The 17,509-nt window shown below is 45.4% G+C and overlaps 1 protein-coding gene across 5 annotated transcripts in view; it reads right to left on the reverse strand.

Annotated features, from left to right (window-relative positions):
• The window catches only part of ST3GAL3 (ST3 beta-galactoside alpha-2,3-sialyltransferase 3), a 154,555-nt gene extending 139,672 nt beyond the window's left edge, over positions 1 to 14,883 (reverse strand). For 3 of the 5 annotated variants that reach the window (XM_075287316.1, XM_075287317.1, XM_075287314.1), the window contains exons 1-2: positions 14,635 to 14,883; positions 13,609 to 13,693 (exon numbers count right to left, since the gene is read on the reverse strand). The gene's annotated coding sequence lies outside the window, so the exon portion shown is untranslated. The remainder of the gene's footprint in view (positions 1 to 13,608; positions 13,694 to 14,634) is intronic. The other 2 variants (XM_075287318.1, XM_075287315.1) reach the window with 2 other exon arrangements.
• Between the last annotated feature and the right edge of the window lie 2,626 nt (positions 14,884 to 17,509).

Genomic DNA, 17,509 nt, shown 5'->3' on the forward strand with positions numbered 1-17,509 from the left:
TATTTCTGAATAATCCTGGACAAGCGACCAATAATCGGTGATCAGACTGATAACTATCACGTCGCACAGTATGTTATCATTTATTAGAACTGTGGCTACAACTATTACCCTCCACATATGAATTATAAGCTGTCCCTTGAGGGGGTGACAGAAGAGAACCCCAAATATCTCAGGCTGTGGCAGGTATGTATTCATTTTTTCCCTCGTCCGTCTCTGCACCATATTATTACGTCAGCGCCACAATGCAGGTCTACAGAGCTACACGTCTGCTACATAGCTTATGGATTCCAGCGGACACCCGGGGCTGGAGTCAGAAATAAAAAGTGGTGGACTCGGGCAATAAAACGTGACACTATAAAAAGGTACCAATAAAAACTACAACCTACCTTGCCAAAAAAATATTAAAACACATGGCGGACATCAGGATGGATTCGCTGGCCACAGCTGCAAAGTGGCATATTATTTAGTAACACACACACATATATATATATATATATATATATATATATATATATAGCATTGGCATTGTACTAATAGTTATGTCCTGCTAGGAAACATTGTGAACACCATAGAAACAAAACAAAAAAATTGTGACAGAATTGTAAGTTTTTTTCCCAAGGACCTCACAAAAACTTTAATAAAAGCTAAACATTCAAAGTACCCCAAACTGGTGCCAAGTAAAAGTACAACTGGTCATACAAAGAATAAGCCCCCGCGATGGCTGGGTCAACAATTAATACAAAAAAAAAAAAAAGGTATGGAGGGTAAATCCTGGAGGGTAGAGAGGAAAAAATAAACAACCTTGTGTCCTTAAAGAGTTAAGGTTCCCCTGAATTCCAGTACCTCGGATATAACCTCCAATACCCTTTCCCTATCTTTCCCTCCCCTTCCCCATCTTTCCCTCCCTACTTCCATCTGTACTTTTTCTCTAATGATGTGTTGTCGTCTCCAGTCAGGCTCTTGCTTTGCCTCAGACTGAACCAACCCTGTAAAGTACCTGGGAGTTGGACCCCTTTGGAACCGTGTGGGCGATAGCAGAGATGCGGCGCCCCCTGCTTGCTGGTTACTCCTTCTCACCTTCCCAGGGTCTGCTTTATCTGTGACACGAGTCTTCCCCTACAGCACCTGCTCTTTACTAGTGTTTATATGGTGGCCACACCTTGATCTTTTTAATATTTGCTCATTATTTTTGTTTCATACATACTGTAACAAAATAAACATAAAAAAATCCCAGCTGTAACTGCCAAAATGGATTTTACTGTCTATATACAGTACAGAGCAAAAGTTTGGCCTCACCTTCTCATTGAAAGAGTTTTCTGTATTTCCATGACTATGACAATTGTAGATCACACTGAAGGCATCAAAACTCAGAAGTAACACGTGGGATTATAGACCAGTCTTTCTCAAAGTGGGCAATAACGCCCCCTTGTGGGCGCTGGAGGCCTATAGGGGGGCAGTAAAGGGCACAGAGAAGATTGGGGGGCGTTGAAGCGGTTTAGGGGGCGATAGCTAATTTAAAGGGGTGGTATCATAACAATGATCCTGTCTATACTGCTTGTTAATGTGTATTTAAGACTTTTCCTAAATACACTGCTTCAGCAAAACTGCTTTGTTTGTCCACTATCTTACTTTATTCACTTCATTCTGGACACTAGCACCTGGCCCCCTGCTCATTGCTGAGGGAGCCACATGACATAGCTCCCTGCTGTGTGTGGGGCTGAGTGTATGGAGCCAGCCTGTGTCTGCACCACACATACACATCACATACACATCACCTAGCTCCCTGCTGTGAGATAGAGGGGGTGTGGGTGTGGAATAAGTGCTGCTTTCTTATATAAAGCAATCTAAATCCTACTGGGCTAAAGGACCTGGTCTCTCTGTTCACTAGGCTAAAGCTTTATTATATAGAGCAGGCTGCTAGTGGGCAGAGGAGCCAGGTCCTTTAGGAAACTCCGTACAAGGTAAATCCAAGTTTACAGGACCTTTTGATGACATCACAGGCCCTTCAGTCATCCCATAGGATCACGCTATGTGGTGGGCGGAGCTACACACTAATTTGGGGGTGGGGCTAATTGACGTGAACAAACAGGAAGAAAGAAGATTTTTAGGCATCTTAGAAGGCAGATCAAGCTTCATGAGGCTACCCCTTTAAAAATTGTTTTTTTTTGCTTTTAACACAAACTTTACCGCTCCTTTACGCGCGTTTCCTCGTGTAACGCCATCTAGGGGACTAGACAGTAACTATTTCCTGTCCAAAAGTTGTCAAACTGTACCATAGATGGCGGTAAGCTCCAATGCGAAGTGAGAAGTTTCTAGTCCATTCTCGAAAGTACTAGGCCGCCCGCTGCCTCATATAAAAGCGCACGCGCCATCATGTCACAGCCAGTCATGTCATTCGACGATATTACGAAAACAAGTGAATTTTGCCGCTAATTTTTTTTTTTTTTTTTTTTTTGGGGGGGGGGGGTGGCGCTAGAAAATAATTAATTCTCGAAGTGGGCGGTAGACAAAATAAGTTTGAGAACCTCTGTTATAGACTTACCAAACAGTGTGACCACAATTGAGAATCTGTCTTCTATTCTCGGTTCTTTACAGTAGCCACCTTTGCTTTGATTCCTGCTTTGCACACTCTTGGCATTCTCTTGATGAGCTCCATGAGGTAGTCACTGGGAATTGTTCTCACTTGGTTCTTTACTGGTGTTTATATGGTGGCCACACCTGGATCTTTTTAATATTTGCTCATTATTTTTGTTGTATACATAAAAAAATAAACATAAAATATCCCAGCTGTAAATGCAAAATGGATTTCCACACAATATATATATATATATATATATATATATATATATATGTATTTAGTGAGATGGTGACAGGCAGAGTGCTGGTGTCCCACTATATCTCCCCCAGATATATGTGTAGTCCAGGGCAGGTTTTGAGTAGGTCTCAGCTCCAGGTTCGGGTCATGGGCTCATTATTGGGCCATAAACGGCTGCAGATCCTGCACTCCAGGGCAGATCCTGGGGGAAGAGGAGGTGCCGGGGTCTGTTCTGACACTGAGAGCCTTGTGTACGGTACAGTGTTGTTTTGGTTGATTCATGTGGCTGGTAGTAAGCCATATGTACAGTTAGTATCTTCTGCTTAGTTAGTGCTCAGACAAGCAGGATTTTTTTTGCCTGAAGTGAAGCCTGGATTTTATTTTGCTTATCCTGTGCCTGATGTAAAGGAGATTATATATATATATATATATATATATATATATATATATATATATATATATATATATATATATATATCAGTGTGGAAATCCATTTTGCATTTACAGCTGGGATTGTTTTTTATATTGTTTTTTAGGTTTACTTTTTTCTATGCATAAAACAAAAATAATGAGCAAATATTAAAGAGATCCAGGTGTGGCCACCATATAAACACTAGTAAAGAGCAGGTGCTGTAGGGGAAGACTCGTGTCACAGATAAAGGAGACCCTGGGAAGGTGAGAAGGAGGAACCATATATATCACACATTCCTCTAAGAATTACCTGTCTATTTAGGAAACCATTTTTCTGTTTGTTCAATTAGGGCATATGGACATAACTAAAGGGGTCCTCTACCATGCCAATACAGGTCTATGGACATCACTAGGTCTATGGGGTGAACAGTCCCTCCCCCCATAAATGAATTAATATTAAGGTGTATAAATAATATAAATAAACCTCTTTACAACTTTCTAATATATGATATAGTTCAATATTATTAGCAGCTCTGCTTGCTGCCAATGAATGAGGAGACTCCTGGTGCGGCAGCAAGGACTGTGGCTGGTGCTTTCTCATCTGTACAGTATTCACTGTACATGTCATGTCCACACACAGTCATTATCACAATGGTTTCTGGGGGCCACTGACACCCCCCTCAAATAAGAAATAAAATGCATGAAAGATACTACCTGCAAGTGAGATCTGCTGAGGAGGAAGCACAACTTGTGTGGGAGCGAGACCATGTACACGCCAGCCTCAGCCACCGCTACTGGGACTCGCTCCAAGCTCCTTATATCTCTATTTGTTTAGAAGGTGCAGAGCGCTGGACACCGAGCAGAAATGTACCCGGGTATAGTGATACACTAGATGTAACACGAGATTATCACAAGAAACAGCCCAAACACCCTCAGTGCAATAGGGGCAAATATATTCAAGAAACTAAATAATAGGAACCGGCTCTACAGCAATATATCATCCTTCCTACTAATCCTCCCATCCTATCCTATCCTTCCTACTAATATTATAAATGTGAAAGTTTGGATGTTTGTTCCTCAATCACACAAAAACGACTGCAGCAGCTTATCTCAGGACCCAGGGCTATTATGTCTCTGTGTAAACACACACTAACCCTCAGTGTACAAGCATTTGCATATTATCTGATCTGCTCCAGGCAGTGCAGACAAACTGACATGGACAAACACCTTTCATCCACATTGGCAGTTTGTCCATTTTAGACATGCCGGGAAAAAGAGAATCTAATTTGTCGCAAACAACGAGAGCTATGAAGGAGCCAGAAGCCACAGAGTTCTCCTCACGCGGAGCTCAGGGGGATCATCGGCGCCAACAACACGCTCATTACATGGCATCGCAAAAATTATTTTTTTTCTTAAAGTCGCCATATTCTGACACCTGTAACTTTTTTATATTTCCATGGATGGGGATGCATAGGGCATCTTTTTTTTGCAGGGTCAGGTGTACTTTTTACTTATTTTGGGGAATCTCTATTGTTTTGATCACTTTTTGATAAAATTTTTATGTGATGTTTCTTTTACAAGCTCCTCTCATTTGTATATCCATCCTATGTACCAATGTATCGTGCGGTTCTATCACCTAAGTTTTTGGTAATTCAATAGCATTTTTAAATAACCAAAATTTAGGTGACAGAGAGGACAGAACCGCACCATGCAAGGGTACATATGATGGATGTACAAATAATGATATAACGCCTGCCATGACTTCCTTATTTCCTTGTGTACGATATAAACCGCACCATAGACGCTGCTCCCATATTATTTCCATCATCAAACATTTGAGGAGCCAATAATGGAACAAAGACGTGTTTGCTCGGCACACAATAGTTACACATCTCAGAACATGGAGCAGACACTGCACATTGCACAGTACAGGCCGTCAGGTGCTGCAATGTATAATCATTGTATATGGCGTATGGAAGCGGAACATATACAAAGTGCCCCATCAGTGTCACATACATGGCCTTTATCGCCTTCCATGCATTAGGGACTCCGGTATATCTGCAATGGCTACTGGAGTCTCAGGTAGTCGGACATCTCCCTCCTGTCTCTGTAGAAGGTCCTGCGGCTGTTCCCTAGAATACAAACAGTTCAATCTATTCTCACACTGAATGTCTGGGATACTCCCTCCTATCTGATAGGTAGAATTTATATATGAGAAAACTAAATAGAACAAGTCACATGACCATGTCATTAAAATAGAATTGTCCTCCCCCCTCCACACCAACCCCAGAGGTCACCTGGGAGTGACGTGACCTGTAGAAATAGCCCGGCAGTCATACAGCGGCAGAGAATATCTGATGCACAAATTAGACACATAACGTCACCTCTAGTCTCATCCTCCAAACCCCCCTAAACCCACCATCAAGACTAATATCACACATAGGACACAATGTAACAACAGGGGGGGACATTACGGGGAGGACTCTCACCCAGTCCCCAGTCCTTGCACATTCACATCGAGCCTGACAGATAATACATTAGCACTTACAATCCTCATTAACACAAGCACATACAGTATATTATGGCCTCTTATGAGGATACAAATCTATCCTGGGACTAGACATCACAGGATACATATGGGAGCTGGACCCACAGGGTTATATATAGGGCAGAGCAGGGGGATGGTTACTACAAAGTAATGAAGACAGAAATATGTCATATTATATATTCTACTATATATGTATTATAGAGAGTCATTGTACAGTACAACAACGTTTGTCAAGTAGAGTTCCCAGAATACAGCGACACCACCTGTCCCGGTTACATTAGGAATGGGCTATGGATATCAGTTTACAGATATACAACCCTGGGCGTCCATTACAGAAAGCTCACCCTATACACCGAGCTGAGACAGGATCTGCACGAGTTTGGGAAAGACTAAAGTATGGAGCACATGGCAGTTCTGGAGGTGGATGTGGTGTTATAGACTTTGTATCTTTGGGGCAAATGCAAAAGACCAAGTGACCTGGTCCAGATCTGAGATGAGAATCAGACACAACCTCAGCTTTCTGTGGTGTCCATATAAATGGAAGTGATGCTGGTGAAGCCTGCGTGCCAGAGACTGTGAAGAGGTGTGCACAGGTCACATGGTACATAGACATTCCCAGGAAAAGGGAATCTCTATGTATTTTGGCTCCCAAAAGAAGACTGTTGGCCAACTTCTTGTGGTTGCATGAGGCATGGCCAAGGGCTAGGAACATTCCCAGGGCTCTGTGTATCCCTATGTAACAGTACATGGACACTTTGCTGTGCACACACAGGAGCTCCAGTAGCCACAGGCCCTGAGATCTGCTCCACGTGTCTCCTGACTTCACATTCTGGGAGTGGAAGTAACTGTCTGACATGTTCCATTCCGGTCACCTGGACACCACAGTCCCTCTCTCAGCTCTTCCTGGCTGTCGGGTCATTGTAAGAACTCTACATGTCACATCCCTCACACAATGGGACTCCACTCCTGTCTACTGTATGAGCTCCCCCAACACAGGAACAGGCCTTTAAATACCGTGTCCCATACCATGTGGGCTGATGTCAGTGAGTGGCACCAGGGTAGAGCAGCACACATCTTCTCCTGTCGTGCTAGCCTCAGGCCCAACTCCGCTCTGCCATCGAGTAATGCTGGTTCCAGAAACATCCCAAAGCAATGACCAAACAATGACATCAGCACCAGTGACATGCACCAATATACACATTTATCGCACACTACAACATGCAGCAGTTGGATCCCTCCCCACCTCTCTATGTGACTACAGTACAGACTAAGCGGAGAACAGATAACTAACACCCCCTTAGAAGGACAGAAGACGCAAAGTTCACACCATGAAGGAAAGAGCCAAGATTTGTACTGATTTGTAGGACAGCAAGTGCCGCGCCGTGTTTACAACAATGGAGACATTGACAGAGATGTAGAGCAGCCGTCTAGTGACTTCAGTCATGACAAGTCCGGAGGAATTACCAGACTCGTGTGACGGAAGTCACTGCACCCAAGGAGATTAACCAGGCCCACCACACAACAACGACCCCAATATATACGGCATATCTACAGACAATAATCTATAAATATCTGTTTTCTATTATCAAGATGTAAAATTTTCAGAAAATTGGCATATACTTATTAATGCTAAACGTTGCTGTCCGGAATTCTTGACTACGATGGGGAGTTATGTAGATCCACTGGACACACGATTACATAACATCAATTTGTAAATGAAAAGGATCAGATAGGTCTTATATATATTACCCTGTTAGAAAGCGCCCTCACAGCGCCATATACTGACCCAATACAGGGAATGGCATAAAATCATAACTGGAAGAGAACGGCGCTGTTACATTTTATAATTCCACCCCATGCAAAACTTTTTTTTCCAGTTTCTTCATAAAGTGTGGCAAAAAAACAAAACAAACAAACATAAAAATGCTGTGTCATTAAGGGGTTAAGGCTGAAATAGAGCTGGTCCTTGGGGGGGGGGTTAAAAAGTTGCAGAACTGTTCATTATCTGATGTATATTCTTCATGGACAGAAGACTGGACTGGCCCTTTAATATTGTGTTTTCTGCTCTCTTGTCATGGAGGGCAGTGACACTCGGCCAGGTTTCCAGGGCTGTATATACTATATCCAGGAGGTCAGACTGTCATACAGCAGAGTCAGGCCTCAGTTACACCGCCCGAGCCCCGATTCAGAATAAATTACTGGAGGTTTTCTCAAGGGCGAAAAAACAGGATGAGGAATCAAAAATCTGCTGAATATGTAAGAATCTGGAGGACGAGGCTGTGGATATTTACTCCTAAGGAGGAGGAGGAGGAGATGTGGGGAACACAGGACCTTACAACACAAGCCGAATTCTGGCCAAAGATGGGAAAATTCACCCCACGGTTATATCTTCAACTACAGGAGGGCAAGCACAGCTGCATTGTCTCGAATAAAGTTATGTGTTTTATAATATAGGGCTAAGCAATATTCATATATTCACTGCTAGTCTCTGCCCACGACTTCGTCTGCGTGTTGATCGCGTCGATGATCCGCCTATATTCAGCAAATTGCTGCCGTCGATGGTTTGCCTGCTCTGTCGTTTCGGCAGCTGTTAAGCTGTCCTGCTGCTGAACTTGTTCCTCACACCATGCCTGTGATTGTTCCGGCATCTCTGCAGCTCGCTGGGACGCCAAATAATTAGTGTGTTGTTGGCGCTTATGATCCCTCTGAGCTCCGCTTGAGGAGAACTCTGTGACTTCTGGCGCCTTCATAGACCTCATTGTTTGAGAATTTTACAACAAATTACGGTAGATTTTCTTTTTCCCGCCATGTTTAATATTAGCAAACTGCCAATGTGGAGTAAAGGTGTTTCCCCTCCAGTGTGTCATCATTGCCTGGAGCAGATCAGATAATATGCAGATGCTTGTACACAATGGACTGAGGGTTAGCTGAGTGTTATATAGAGAGATAACAGACCTGGGACCTGCAGGAGCAGTGTAATATAGTATGTGACCATAAATCCAGAACAGTAGTGAAGCCATGTCATGTACCGGGATACAAAGTAGCCGATGTGTTACTCCAGGTTACAGAGTATCTATGGGACACGTAATATAGTATGTGACCATAAATCCAGAACAGTAGTGAAGCCATGTCATGTACCGGGATACAAAGTAGCCGATGTGTTACTCCAGGTTACAGAGTATCTATGGGACACGTAAATATAGTATGTGCCCACAAATCCAGAACAGTAGTGAAGCCATGTCATTTACCGGGATACAAAGTAGCCGATGTGTTACTCCAGGTTACAGAGTATCTATGGGACAAATCTCAGCCAAATCCGCTCAGTGGTTTCTGTGTGATTGAGGAACAAACATCCAAACTGTCACATTTATAATATTAGTAGGAAGGATAGGATATTCAAGGCCTCTGCTTGCGGTCAGTGAATAGAAACATTGCTTACACTCTGTCCTATTGACACAGATGCGCACTTGTTACAGTGTATCAGCCCCCTCTGCTCTGAGAGGTTTTCAGGCTGGTTTTCTGGATAACAACGTTTCCATTCCAAGCTAAAAATGGTGTTGAACTGAAAAACTCTTACAGAGATGCTGTAACTTGCGGGAAATATCAGGATTAAGTGTATTAATATAATATATTGAGATTTTTATTCTTAAAGGTTGCACAAGCAGAAACACCCCCCCCCCCCACACTAATATGACTAGAGTGGTAACCATGGAGACCGCTAGCAATCACCTTCAGTAATAGAGGGGTCACTATGACCCGAATACACTGAGGACAATCCTGTAAGACAGCTCGCCAGGTAGGGGCTAGGGATATGGTCACACAGTGCAGATCATGGTCAGTTTAAGGCTGAAGCTAAACGTTGCAAAAATGCATCAACTTACAGTCCCTGCAAAGTGGATGAGATCCTGGGGAATCCTGAGCACTCGATTAATTGTCCTGGGTAACCCTAACTCAGCTCGTTTAATCGTCATGAACTTAATCAGCATTCTGTGCGGCATATACATAGGGGTGCGGCATATACGTAGGGGTGCGGCATATACATAGTGGTGCGGCATATACATAGGGAGTGTGGTATATACATAGGGGTGTGGCATATACATAGGGGTGCGGCATATACATAGGGAGTGTGGCATATACATAGGGGTGTGGCATACATAGGGGGTGTGGCATATACATAGGGAGTGTGGCATATACATAGGGGTGTGGCATATACATAGGGGTGTGGCATACATAGGGGTGCGGCATATACATAGGGGTGTGGCATATACATAGGGGTGCGGCATATACATAGGGGTGCGGCATATACATAGGGAGTGTGGTATATACATAGGGGTGTGGCATACATAGGGGGTGTGGCATATACATAGGGAGTGTGGCATATACATAGGGGTGTGGCATACATAGGGGGTGTGGCATATACATAGGGAGTGTGGCATATACATAGGGGTGTGGCATATACATAGGGGTGTGGCATACATAGGGGTGCGGCATATACATAGGGGTGTGGCATATACATAGGGGTGCGGCATATACATAGGGGTGCGGCATATACATAGGGAGTGTGGTATATACATAGGGGTGTGACATATACATAGGGGGTGTGGTATATACATAGGGGTGTGGCATATACATAGGGGTGCGGCATATACATAGGGGTGCGGCATATACATAGGGGGTGTGGCATATACATAGGGGGTGTGGCATATACATAGGGGTGTGGCATATACATAGGGGTGCGGCATATACATAGGGGTGTGACATACATAGGGGGTGTGGCATGTAAGTAGGGAAGTGTCCTAAAATCATTAACTGTAATCAAGGTAAAATGTTCAGCTATGAGCTTTAGGCTTAACCCATTTTTGAGTTGTAATAATAGAACTCTAGGCATAAACAGGTTAAACAAGTCCATGTGTCTACTATAGACATGGCCCCAGGCTTCTGCAACAAATCTACAGCCGATAAATAGATCCTTAAAGGGGTTAGCCACATACCAATACATAATAGAGGGTTGGCAGCTGATGCCCTCTCCGGGCAGAACCCCAACCCCTTACTTAGTGCAGTCCATTCCCTTGTTTGCACTTTTCTCCTGTCCTCTATATGGAGACTGGTACTAGGGCACGTGACTCGTCTATAGCGCCCTCTATTGAGTTACATTGCTCTCAGGATGAGAAGCGAGCACATGTGCGGTGCGTTACTGATCACGTGGCCACACTTATGGCAACCCACGGACAGAGGTAAGAATATGGCACTATAACCACTGAACAAATGGACAATGTTCTGGTGAATGATAATATCACAGATGAAGCCGTACATGTTAGTCATACATATGTCATATAGACTGCTCATACATGTTCAATGACATTGGCCAAAGGTGAAATTATCTTTCTAGAAATGCCACAAAACATTCCCTTGTGTAATGGCCGACTGCGCTATCTACAGTCATAGACAAAGTATTAGCAACGATCAGCTGGAAAGTGCAATGTCTGTCCAGACAATGATTGTTGTTACATTGGGGGGGGGGCACACGGTGGCTCAGTGGTCAGCACTGCAGCCCTGCAGCGCTGGAGTCCTTGGTTCAAATCCCACCAAGGGCAAAAAACCATCTGCAAGGAGTTTGTATGTTCTCCCCGTGTTTGCATGGATTTCCATCCCATATTCCAAAGACATACAGATAGGGAAAAATGTGCATTGTGAGCCCTATGTGGGGCTCACAATCTACATTTAATAAAAAAAAAAAAAAAAAAAAAAAGATTGTTGTTACATTGTAACCGAGCTTTAGTCACTTTGGATGAAATTGTAGAAAACTGTAGACTGTTGTGTATGTTCCCAGCACAGACACTGCTCCAGCCCTGAAGAACGGACATTTATATCCCGTAATATAGAAATCTGCCTTTAAGTCTACCTGGATCAATACAAGTGAATAGAAGAAACCTGCTAACAGATCTTATCCTATCCCCAGGCTAGTGCTGGTAAGTCTCAGTGGCTAGCCAATCACTAGGCAAACAGTCAAACACATACGCTGCCACTCCCTTCATGTCTATAGGGCTGTCCATTTCATTGAGCTGAGGAGAAAAGCTCCTCCTTATCTCCTCCACATCCCTCTGTTTACCCTGGCTCCCCCAGACTCCCCTCTAGACCTCTTTGTCACCCCTTTTCCCTCCAGACCTCCCTGGCTCCCCCAGACTCCCCTCTAGACCTCTTTGTCACCCCTTTTCTCTCCAGACCTCCCTGGCTCCCCCAGACTCCCCTCTAGACCTCTTTGTCACCCCTTTTCCCTCCAGACCTCCCTGGCTCCCCCAGACTCCCCTCTAGACCTCTTTGTCACCCCTTTTCCCTCCAGACCTCCCTGGCTCCCCCAGACTCCCCTCTAGACCTCTTTGTCACCCCTTTTCTCTCCAGACCTCCCTGGCTCCCCCAGACTCCCCTCTAGACCTCTTTGTCACCCCTTTTCTCTCCAGACCTCCCTGGCTCCCCCAGACTCCCCTCTAGACCTCTTTGTCACCCCTTTTCTCTCCAGACCTCCCTGGCTCCCCCAGACTCCCCTCTAGACCTCTTTGTCACCCTTTTTCCCTCCAGACCTCCCTGGCTCCCCCAGACTCCCCTCTAGACCTCTTTGTCACCCCTTTTCTCTCCAGACCTCCCTGGCTCCCCCAGACTCCCCTCTAGACCTCTTTGTCACCCCTTTTCCCTCCAGACCTCCCTGGCTCCCCCAGACTCCCCTCTAGACCTCTTTGTCACCCCTTTTCTCTCCAGACCTCCCTGGCTCCTCCGACCCCTCTGTTCCCACCAGTCTTGTTTTTTCTCTCCAGACTCCTCTGATCCCCTCTAGATCCTTCTGTCCTCTCTTGGCTTCCATGTTCCCTCCAGACACTTCTGGCAAAGGGTCAAACACACTAAAATCCGTCACACCGATCTTTGTTTTCCCCAACACCTGCCATTAAAAAGAAAAGAGTTGCCCCCTACTCACATTAGTCAGCCAGCCTGTCCCACTGACTCTTATCTAATGTGTATAGCCAGCTTTAGCTCTTAATACCCCTATAAATTGAGCTGTTGACATAACTGGAAGCTCAGAAGTGCCACTTTGTAGGAGTAATGTCGGCCTATCAGCAATTTATATCTGGCTGCACGTAACAGGGAATATTTATGGAGGAGTGAGAAGGCAATGAGAGGAGTTCTAATATATTCCAGCAGGAGGCAGCGCTGACCTTGAGTTTACTATTAACCATTGCAGTGCCTCTGCACACAATCCCATCTGCTGGAGTCCCAGAACATAGTGATAGGATGTGAGGTCACTTCCTGTTTCATGGGGTCCGACTGCCTGAACCCCCCACCCCCTGAGAGTTATACCCTACACCCCCGGGCACCCACTGCACATGAAGAGAGCTGGCGTATAACAATACACCTCTCACACAGGGTACAGGCTCCATGTCAGCAGCGGAAAGTCACAGAATAGGAAATGGCCTGGAAAGCTAAAAATGACAAATCCGAAGAAAAGACTAAGAATATGCCTGGAAGTGAAAGCGAGAACGCCCCAGAATGATACGGATATTATTATATTAACCAAGTCGAAGCCGACTCATCTCCTGATCACAAATGGATAATAATACTCCCGAGATATATTCAGATTGCTATAGAATCTATCCATAGTGGCAAAAAGAACAATATATATGGCAGAGCCTCCAGTTACAATATTAGTTGGTTCCCGGGACCACCATTAGGACTCAATGGAGACTAGTAACTGGCTCCAAAAACCCAAAATGTCTCCAGAAATATAAATAGATGAAAACTAAAGAAACCTCATCAGAGAAGTAACAAAGATATAGCAAATCCTTACACATAAACGTCATGAAGAGCTGCGGGAAGCCGCAAGTCACTTTCTATGATGGTGATGGGATAGTCCGGGAACATGTTCAGGGCACCTGGAAAATAATAGAATAATAATAATATAATAATACATGTCTGGTTCACACAGTGATTCTCCGCTCACTTTTTGAATTGCTTATATATGGGATGTCCACCTTTCTATTATTGTGTAGAAGGGTTTTGTTTCAATCACCTGGACAATAAGATGGAGCTGTTATGGCCTGGTATGTAATGGATCAGCTCATGTCATGTACAGGGCAGTACCTGTACTGCAGAGGGCGCTGTTACCCAGTCATTGCATGCACCTCTCTAGTACAGGGGGATTCCCAGCCCATGGCAAAGAAGAGGAAATGGGATAAAATCTAAAAAGAAAAAAAACATCCTGATCTACCTGCCTGCACCTGAGAGGGGGCAGTAAAATCTCCTCTAGATACAATGTCCTGTATATGGGTGGCCAGGCCTGCACTAACACTCCCACATATTCTGCAGTGAACCTCACAAACTCTGCAAGCAAGAATGGGGCATCAATCCCAAATACTGTGACACACTAGGCTCTGCACACTATATAGGACAATGGCCCCAAATACTCTGCACTGTGACACACCAGGCTCTGCACACTATATGGCACAATGGCCCCCAAATACTCTGCACTGTGACACCCCAGGCTCTGCACACTATATAGGACAATGGCCCCAAATACTCTTCACCAAGACACACTAGGCTCTGCACACGATATGGGACAATGACCTCAAATGCTCTGCAGTGCACCATGACTACTGAGAGATGCTCTGCAGACCCGGAGGCAGAAAGGGTATATCTCTCCCAGATGCTCTGCACACAGAATGAGCCCAGCATCCTCTGCATTGCTGCACATCAGGCTCTGCACATAAGAAGGCTCTCACATCCTCTGCAGAGCTCTGGATACAGCATGCAGGGAAGATGCTGCAGAACCTCTTGACTGACAGCGGCGGGGGGAGGGGGATTGCAGGTTGGATACCTGTCTGGCCTGGCAGGGACAGCTGATGGTCAGCGCCGCTGGGTGGCGGAGGGTCCTGGGGAGGCCTCCTGGCCTGAGCTCTGCTGCAGAGTCCCGCTCTGACCGGGGGGTGCCATGATAAGCTGGACGGGTGGAAGCCCCCGGGGGCACCGGGCTGTCACTGGCCGACTAATGGGAGCGGTGTCTGCGCCTGCACGACCACCACAATGGCTGCTAATGAGCTGCCCGGGCACAGGAGGCAGCAGCCAATGGCAGGAGCATGGCACACAGTATAGGAGGGGAGCAGAGACCACCAATGACTGCTGCAGTGCACTGCAGAGCACCAATCACAGAGGGAGGAGGGGGCTCACAGACCAGGCCTGTCAGAGGAATTAACCCCAAATCCCCTGGCTGCTTCTGACAGGAGTCCTCCGGTGCCCTGCACCCCTCTGTGCCAGGATGCTGCACCCAGAACACAGGAGACTGAACAAAAGGCTGGGGAAATCTGATGGCTGCAAATGGCTGAAGGAAACAGTGTATGAATAGAAGGGAAACAGGGAAGCAAAATGTATCAGGGACAAGCAGAGAGGAAGACGGGGCACAGCAAGCCTGGCAAAGAGGAGGCACTGCAAATCAAGCCTGGCAAAGAGGAGGCACTGCAAATCCTGCCTGGCAAAGAGGAGGCACAGCAAGCGTAGCAGGGAAGAGGAGAAGCGGGTAAAACGAGCCAAGACTGCCAGAGTATATAGGAGGGGGCACAGCAAATCAAGCCTGGCAGAGAGGGGGCACAGCAAGACTGGCAGGAAGAGAGGATACAACAAGCCAAGCCTGCCAGAGTATATAGGAGGAGGCAAGGCAAGTCAAGCCTGGCACAGAGGGGGCACAAGTCCAGCCTGGCAGAGAGGAAGAGGGGGCACAGCAAATCAAGCCTGGCAGAGAGTAGGCTCAGCAAGTCAATTTTTGGTGTAAATTACGCCAGAATTCTATTGCATATCTGTTAGTTTATCCGTCCAGATGTTTTTCTAATGAATGTCACAATTTGCTGCTCAAGCAGAGAATTTTCCACTTCTAGATGAAGGTTTACTTATCCCCAATAGCCTATAAAATCTTTCACATACATACTTACTTGCACTAGGTTCATAGACCTGTGTTTGAGTTTCCACCCGAATAGGACACAAATGATCTCCGCATTTTTCAAGTGGAATTGGGATCGGATCCCTCTGCGGAGACGAGGTGCAGGTGTGATCCTAGCCTTACATTGGTACTATTTTGGGATGTCAGTGGATTGACATTAAACATTAGGATAGCTGGCGATTCCTCTGGGGCCTTCAGGATTTCTTCTCTTCTTATGTTGTGGACGCTCCACCAGAGCAGGGTCTGCGCACAGACATCCTAAAATCCACATAGTGCATGCCCATCCATTATCTGCAGGGCGCAGAGCTAGGGGCCACATAGGACTCAGAAGGACATGGCTGCTTAATCCTGATTTACCTATTGATGACAGAAAACCATTCAATACACAAGGACTTGCTGGGATAGGACGTTCCATGTGGATTATTATAAAATCCCATATACTACACGGTAATATCTGGACACTGAAGCCAGTGAATACATCAAACCTTTTCCTTATTCTTGTCCTTATGCCTTACACAATAAATATGGGGCTCTAAAAAAAAGTGGCTTAAATTTCCCTAGAAAAACTGTACAAGTCATCCATTCCTTTTGGGTTTCTTTAGGCCCCATTCAGATGAATGTGACCATTGCTGATACAATTTACCTTTATATCCATAGCAAGTTAGCTCCAGAAAGGCCATAATGCTGATCTACAAATCTCTAGCTATACCACTGCATCCTTGTAACACTTTGTCTGTGACGCCCACAAGATCAGAACACCCCTCCCTGAAATACTCTGTACTGCTGGTTTTCTTCTTTCTGAATATCCACATACAGGGTGTCCGGAAAGTAAGTGCAAAGTGAAAGGCTGGACTTTAGCCGGTATATGAAGTGCTTTTTATTAATGAACATGTGACCGGACATGCACTGTTGTGGCGCTGCCGGTACCGAGATTTCAGTTTCCTATCCCTCGCTGCGCCATGTGAAAGGAGAAATGAAAAAGAGAAAGCGCGTTCATGGGAAATCAGTTTAATCACGGGCGGGAATTCTGGGAGACGACATCTTAGGACGCTTTTTCCTCCCACCGACCATCAACGCCAACAACTACCTGGCATTTCTGCAGGATGATTTGCCAGTGTTGCTCGAACATCAGGGCAAGGATGTGGCTCCAGCTCCTCCCCATTTTGGTCGTGAACACATCAACAACCAATGGCTGAATCGGTGGATCGGACACAGCGGACCTGTGCTGTGGCCCCCTCGCTCGCCAGATTTGACCCGACTTGATTTTGTCTTGTGGGGACATGTCAAGTCCATTGTATACGCACTGCCTGTGCCAACTCATGAAGAGCTCGTGAACCGCATCCAGGCTGCATTTGTCGCGGTGAGGGCCATGCCAGGAGTCTGTGAACGGCTGCATCAATCCATCTCCTGGCATTGCATCAAGGCAGGCGTCCGGCACTTCGAGCAATTCTTGTAAATAACTAACAGTGATTAAACTGATCTTACTTTCCAGACACCCTGTATAGAATTACTTTAATCTTGTATAATTATATCTGGTAATAAATAAACAAAAGAACAAAGCAAACAAAAGTCAGATCAGGTTCTGAATCATTTAAATCGGCTGTAACCAACGGGACCGTAGTATATGTGCACAGTAACTATTGTACAGGACCATAGCGTATGTGTGCAGTAACTATTGTACAGGACCATAGCGTATGTGCACAGTAACTATTGTACAGGACCATAGTATATGTATGCAGTAACTATTGTACGGGACCATAGC

The sequence above is a fragment of the Leptodactylus fuscus genome, chromosome 9, assembly GCF_031893055.1.
Source record: "Leptodactylus fuscus isolate aLepFus1 chromosome 9, aLepFus1.hap2, whole genome shotgun sequence".
Lineage (NCBI taxonomy): Eukaryota > Metazoa > Chordata > Amphibia > Anura > Leptodactylidae > Leptodactylus > Leptodactylus fuscus.